The sequence below is a fragment of the Chrysochloris asiatica genome, unplaced genomic scaffold, assembly GCF_000296735.1.
Source record: "Chrysochloris asiatica unplaced genomic scaffold, ChrAsi1.0 scaffold00308, whole genome shotgun sequence".
NCBI classification, from domain to species: Eukaryota; Metazoa; Chordata; class Mammalia; order Afrosoricida; family Chrysochloridae; genus Chrysochloris; species Chrysochloris asiatica.
In genome coordinates, this window is record NW_006408826.1 from 1,437,705 (window position 1) to 1,445,539 (window position 7,835).

The 7,835-nt window shown below is 40.2% G+C and overlaps 1 pseudogene; it reads right to left on the bottom strand.

The window, feature by feature from the left end:
* Nucleotides 1-494: 494 nt before the first annotated feature.
* On the bottom strand, nt 495-1,067 carry LOC102815808 (annotated as a pseudogene).
* Nucleotides 1,068-7,835: the final 6,768 nt, after the last annotated feature.

Genomic DNA, 7,835 nt, shown 5'->3' on the forward strand with positions numbered 1-7,835 from the left:
GTGACTCTAAGCAAGCCAATTGCTCTTTCTGAACCTCAGTTTCCTTGTTTGTAAAATGAAAATGATTTCTAAGGTCACTTAGAACTCTAAAATTCTATAAACACCTATGAGGTCTATTGATGTTGCTACATTATTCACTACAAAGAGTAAAGTTGTGAGCAGAAAAGAACCCTTAGTTTACATCTCTTCATTCACTATCAGCGCTTACAAACCAGGAGACTTAATGCAAAACAGGCAGAGAAACTCTATTTTCTTTTTTTCTCTCTTAACCAGACAAATCAAAATGAATAAAGACCAGGGAATCCCTCCATCCCAACAAGCTAGGATCACTCACAAAGCACAATGCTGAAGGGCATCTACAGATGCCACCAGTACATTTGTGTGTCACTTTTTCTTATGCACTTTGAGAATCTCTTGGCTTTGCAATGCCATAAGATCCCCAGAAGAAACATGCCATTTACAACAATGTGATCAATGTCCCAAGATTCCACATGTCATTTTTTGGTTTTTCCAACTTCAAAACTTGCCAAAGCAAGGACTTTGTCTCCAGAGCCAAGGTCTGTAGAAACTTTCTCAAACTGGCTGAGAACAGCACCTGCATTTGCTGACAAGAAGGCCTCATCATCTGCAGCCAGCTTCTCTCCAAGTTTCCTGAGAGCTGTCAATAGCTCTACCTTCTGTTGAGTGTACAGGTCTCTTTTCAGCTTTCCCACCATCAGATCTCTATCCATCTCTGCTAACCTTGTCCGAAGCTGTCCTGGTTGTTTCTTTGCAAACAACCTGATGACCTCTAGAGTTTTAAAGGCCTGACTGATAGCTGCCTGAATAGCCACTTGCATTCCACTTAGTTCATCTACCAAAGTCATATCTCCAGACATAATTTTCTTCAGTGAATCATTAAATTCACTTAGCTGCTCCAGCGTTTCCTTTTTGGTTTCTTCATATTCCTCTGTATCAGGTTCCTCTCTGCATTCCTCCAGATCTTGTAATTGCTGCATTAGTCTATCCAACTGTTCTTCTAAGTTCTGCTTTAATTTGCTTGTCTCTGTCGTTCCTCTGGAAGCCATTTTGATTTCTGAGAGCCCGAGTGAAGGCGCACACAGGAGTATTCTTCCAATCTTGATGCCATATTTTTCTTCATATAATCCAGTTTCCCGGATTTTTTGCTCAGCATACAGGTTGAATAAGTATGGTAAAAGAATACAACTCTGGCGCACACCTATCCTAATTTTAAGCCATTTGGTGTTCCCTTGTTCTGTTCAAACAACTGCCTCTTGGTGTTGTACAGGTACCTGATAAGCACAATGAAGTGTTCTGGAATACTCATACTTCACAGTGTTGTCCATAGCTTGTCATGTCCACACAATCGAAAAGTGTTTGTGTAGTCAGTAAAGCACAGCACAGGTAAGCATATTTCTGATGTTCCCTGCTTTTAGCCAAGATCCATCTGACATCAGCAGTGATATCCGTCGTTCCACGTCCTCTTTTGAATCTGGCTTGAACCTCTGCAAGTTCTCTGTAAATGTATGGATGCAGCAGTTTTTAAGTGATCTTTAGCAAAATTGAATTTGCCTGCGATATTAATGATATTGGCTGATGCTGTTCAGTGGTAACTAGCAAGCTATTATTCTCTCCGAAAACTGCTGCTGCATGCTGTCGAGTTGGTTCTGACACATAGGAAACTAGTATAGGGTCATCGAGGCTATAAATCTTAATGGGAGCAAAAAGCCTCATATTTCTCCTGAAGAGCATCTGGTGGATTTGAATTGCTGACCTTGCAGTTAGCAGGGCAACATGTAACCCACTGTGCTATCAGGGCTCCTTTAGAGAAAACTAGCTTAGCTAAATGTGTATCTATTTTCAGTGCCTCACCTGCTATAAATCTTTGGGAAATAAATGTTTGAACAGAATTTAAACATATTTGAAAACAAGTGTTTCGACTTTTTTATATGAGAAGAGGAGACTTTAAAAAATTCATGGAAAAAAAATGGATTTAAAAGATAATGGGGGGCAGGGGGAAAGAAGACTGAGCTGATCCAAGCTGATGAACTTAACCTATGCATGTGAATGCAGTAACACAAAAGAGGCAACAAATCCTTACAGCAAGGAACATTTCCACCCCCTCCACACACACAGTAGACAGAGAGAGGCAACTTGAACATTGGATACCCAAATGGTGAGGGAGGGACTACAAAGGCAAGAAGTAACTGGCTTACAAGCTTTCAAGAGGGAACCTAGAGCTAGGGGGCATGGAGGAAGGCAGAATCACCAGTGAGTACTATCCAATTTGTCTAGGTGGAACTGATGAAACAAAATACAGATGGGTTACGTGCGATACTGTAGTGAATAATGGTTATCAAGACGGATTGTGAGTGTTGGAAATGCAAGGGTAGATGTTTTGTAGCAAGGAAGAGAGCGATTATTTCTCCAGTCTAGGAGCAGAGGTCTCTGGGACCACCAATGGATAAGAGCCGAGAACGGGACCCCACCCAGAGAACCGGGGATGCCTGAGATGGAGACAGAGATGATGACATGAGGGATGAAGTGGCTGGGGACTTTGGATCCAGAGAGGGAGAGGAACTGTGGGCTGAAGACTGAGGGGAGAAGGGTGAGTGTAGAGCACGGGCTTCTAGGATATGCCCTTTGGTCGGAAGACAATGCATGGAGGGGATTGGAACCATGGCAATGTAATGATATATGATGGAATGAATATGGAACTGAGGTTCTCTCATGTAAACTATCATATAACTCCCAATAAAACATAAAAAAAAAAAGTCCTATGAACTGCTAGAAGAACAGACACATCTGTGTTGGGGAAAGTACATCAAGAATGTTCCTTTGAAGTCAGGATGGTGACATTTTGTCTCTCAAACTTTGGACATGTTATCAGGAGGGACCATTACCTGAAGAAGGACATTGCACTTGGTAAAATAGGGGAAATGCAAAATAGGAAGACCTTTAACGAGATGGATTGCACAGTGACAACAACAATTGGCTCAAGTGTAGCAACAATTGTGGGGATGGCATAGGACCTGGCAGTGTCTCCTTCTGTTTTGCATAGGGTCACTATGAGTTGGAACTGACTGGCACCTAACAACAGCAACATGTTTACAGATAGTAGTGTCTCTTCACACAATTGTCTGTCATTCAGAGACAAATGCTAAGTCATTAGCTATTTTGCAATCATTTATTTGGATATTTATCGAGTGTTTGCTAAAGTATACAACAATGTATTAGTCACTACGGGGCAGTCAAAGACATATAAATTCCTGTTCTAATTTTCACCACATGTAAATCCAGAAGGTGCCTGTTATAGAAATCATGAAACTATAAGTATTCCAGTTTGAAAGATTTTGGGAATTAATGAAAATTTAGGGGTAAAATGGTGAAAATCAGATCAGGAGACCCTAAAATGAGCAGGCATAGATTAAGTTGGTTTATGTGGTTATTAATTCATAGAAATCTCATTTGGTCCAGTTTTATGTCTACTCTGGTCTGAACAGCTGGCATAATGGTTCCAAAAATGCATTGTCCGAAGCTCAGTCCAATGAAGAATAGGACTCCAAACTCTTTGTAAAGAGTTAAAACTAGTATTCATTGCAAGATCCTTCATAATAGCCCCAAGTGGAAATAGTCTAAGTGTCCATCAACAGATGAATTAATAAACAAAATGTGGTACATAAAAATAATAATAATAAAAAAGATAATGGAGTTTTCCCATCAACTTTTTTAAGATTCCCAATGACAGCATTTTGGATTTTTACTAGCAATTTTTGTTAAAATTAGAGATTTATATACTTTAAAGAAAACAGTAAACAATTCAGAAAAATGGGACCTTTTTGTTCTTTGACCTTTATTAAAGCAGTCAGCCTTTTGGGAGCCCAAGGTTAGAAGCTCCTTCTGGTGTTGCGGAGTGTGGATACTGTTGTAGAAATTGGGCTATATTTGGTACTATTGGGCCTGTCCTACATGTGACCCTTTTTAACTACTTCCTGTATTTTCAGCAGTTTGTGTGCTTTATTTTATGCAGCCAGGAAAGAAACTGGTGTAGTCGTATAAAGACTGGCATTAACTCCCAGTAGGAAATCTTCAGTTTTCACAAAGCTGATGCAAAAAAGGCATAAAACTACCTATGTTGGTAGCTTGGAGTATGAAACTGTACATGTACTAAAGTCCATCTGACAAAAATAGTATTTATTACTTGTTTCTTAGCATCTTTTAAAAGAATAGGAGATGGCAGTAAAATTAACACTTAGGGTGCTAGCTATATGCTGAGCACTACGGCACTTAACAACAACAACAACATTGTTAACTGTTGTTGTTATTTAATCCTTACAGGGATATAGTATGACCATTTTACAGTTATATCAACTGAGGCAAAGAGAGATTACGTAACTTGCCAAAGATGATATATACCACGATACTGAGTTCTGATCTGAGGGATTTTTGACCCCCACTGTCTATATGTGCTACACACTTAGGTTAGAAAAAAATACCTTTGTTTTTTTCTCAAGAATGCTGATAATTTGGCCTATTGGCAAGTTTTTATAACTTTCCCCAAATTTGGAAACAAACAGAATAACCTTGGGTTCTTTAAAATTATGCAGTTTGTAGCTGTTTTTGTAAGAAATTAAATGGTGTAAATATACTATAAAGAATATTCAACTGGCAAATTAAATGTTAATAGCTGTATACAAAAATGATTTGTAGGTGGCATCCGACCTCCTCTGACATCAGAAGAAGGAAGGAGAATCAGAACAAGACTTAGTTCCTAGGAAACAGACATCAGATGTGCCTGTGTCTCCTGCCTCCACATTCTTTTCTGAAATTCGGACACCAACTGCCCTTCCCACAACACCATATACTTCAGTGTTGTGTTTGATAATCCTTTCCAGTGGCCACGCGGAACTCACAGACAATAGTCACAATTAGAGATTTTATTAGGGAAGTTAACAGGGTATTATTCAGGATCAGAAATAACTCGCGGAACTCACAGACAATAGTCACAATTAGAGATTTTATTAGGGAAGTTATCAGGGTATTATTCAGGATCAGAAATAACTCCGGATACAGCCCTTTGATCTAGAGTGTCTTTTCTCAGTCATGCCTGCAGGTACACCTCGCTGTGATCTCTGACTCTCAGCTACATGGCCCCTTGGTCGCTGCTCTGCTACGGCAGCTGTTAGTAAGCTCTTTGGTGCTGCAGATAAATGCAAGCCCAAAACCTTTGCTGCCGCTTCTCTGCACAGGAATCTCAGGGGCCTATACCTTTCTTGGTAGTACATCCCCCCCCCCCAAAAAAAAAAAATTCTTTAAGGAATCTTTTTTCTTGTGGTATCAACAATTTCTGGAAATGTTGTCCTTTCCATTAATACAGTTTTCCTGATTTCTCCTTTCTCTTTGCAGCAGTCTTTGTATGTGTCACTGGTTGTTTACATTGGATTGAAGCATCTTAGTCATTGCTTACAACAAGGCTGCTTCATGAGTGCTATTTTATACACTTCTCAGGAATGCTGGAAACAAATGTGCTTATCTAAGTGGTAGGATTAATAGATAAAATCACTTTGAAATTAAAGTCCACAAATAGCATATAATTTGTGTTCCTGCACACATCTCTAGGCAGCACACAGTGTAATTACAGCAGATCCAATTGTATTACAGTCAAAACTGAGATGTCAATACTATGTCCTGTGAGTCTTTGCAGGGGTGGGAGTGGGGAGGGGGCAGGGGGTGTTATCTGTTCTTATCAAAACTCATCAAAGTGTAGTGTGTGTTGTTGCTCCTCAAGATTGATGACCCTCTTTTTATGCAAAGAAAGCGCTAGTCATGATGTTTGCTAACAACCCTCTTGCACATTCGTTCCCTATGTGCAGTCTCTATGTGTATGCGTGTTATTTACGCAGATGCTTTATTTGTGGGGGAAAAATACAGTCGTTTCTGTGGTGACTGGTTAATGCAGACAAAGTGGCGGCAGCAATTATTCCTCAGTGTACCGTGTGCCTCAGGCGTTTAAAAAACTCTAATAGTACTCGTTTCCAGCCAGGGTGGTTAGAGCTGACATTTCTAAAATATGAAGGAATTTGTGTTCTGTCTCTGCTGCTCATCTTTTAGCTGAGAGACATTGAGTGATTGAGTTTTTGCTTCTGTGCTTCAGTTTCCTCCTCTCAAAGATGGAATCACAAATTCCACGTCACAGCTTTGTTGTGAAGATTATGATCCAGGAATGCACACACTTTCTTCTTTTATTTAAGACAGTACAGTATTGTGCTTAAGGATGTAAGCTCTGGAGTCGGTTATCAAGACACAGATCTTGGCTCTACTACTTTCTGATTGTGAGCCCCCAGGATAAATCATGTAACTCCTTTGTGCCTCGGTTTCTACATCTATAAGATGGGGAGACTAATAGCTACCTGCTTTTTAATAAAGTTTTTATAAGGATTAAATGCATTAATACAGATGATGAAATGCTTTGAACAATACCTGCCACCTGTTGTTGTTAGGTGTGGCAGAGTTGACTTAGACTCACAGTGACCCCATGTGACAGAGAGATTTCTAGGCTGTAATCTTTACAGGAAGGAGCTCTGGGAGCGTAGTGGTTACAAGTTGAGCTGCCAACCTCAAGGTCAGCAGTTTGAAGTCACCAGCCATTCCACAGGAGAAAGACGAAGCTTTCTGCTCCCGTAAAGATACACAGCCTTAGAAACCCTATGCAGGGTCGCTATGAAGTCGGAACCTTCTCCACGGCACATAACCACCACCAATCTTTACAGAAGGAGCTGGCCAGGCCTTTTTCCTGCTGAGCTATGATTTATCATTGTTAATCTCCACTTATCATGTTCCTTTACTGTGCTCACTAAACCGAGACCTCCTTGAGAGCCTGGACAAAATTTTATTCTTTCTATCTTCTGAGCCTGCTATGTGGCAGTGGTTGTGGTGTGCTGTCGAGTTGGTTCCGACTTGTATAGTGTTTCCAAGGCAGTAAATCTTTACGGGAGCAGAACACCTCAGCTTTCCCCTGTGGAGGGATTGGTAGATTCTTTCGGTTTGCAGTCCAACCCTAACCACTATGCTCCCAGGGCTCCTTGAGCTTGGTATGTAGTAGGTCTGTAATTGAAAATGTTTTTGGAATGAATAACCATTCCAAATGAAAGGAATGCCTTCATACTTGTCAGAATTGTCCCTTTTCTTTTACTCCCGTGACTTCCATGGTATTTGAAGCTGGATTGACTGTGTTTTATGAAACAAACATTTGTTCTGAAAGCACAACAGTCTTCTTAAGTTTAGGCTGTATTAAATTTATACAGTTTCATGTAGATTTTGCTTTGTCAGATGTTCAAGGAGGCTTCAGAAAGTTCATGGAAAAATAGAATGCAAAGATCATGGAATTGTTATGTGAACATTTTGAAGCCCCCTTTTATATACTGCCTCATTAGATAGAAGTCTTTCTTCCTGTGAAAACAGATTATATCTTCGTATCTCTGAGTCCCAGCACCCACGGAGCCTGGAACAATAGTAGGTGCTTGAGAAATTATTGAATAGAACAGAGGGTTCATAGGAGTCGAGATGAGTTCACCCTCCCTGTACCTTCCTATTGGATGGGAAGGCCCACATTCACACCAGTGATGACTTCAACACTGACAAGAGCTGTGGGGTCCAAATATGAGATACTTGGAAGTAAGATGTTTCTAACGTCAATCTAGGTGTAGGAAATATGATAGCCACCCAGAGACATTTGACAGATTTCTATTTTGTAAAGTTGACTACTGATGATTTTCTTCAATGTGTTCTTCTCTTTATCTCTTAAAATATTTCTATCATCCCCTCCTCCCCCCCCC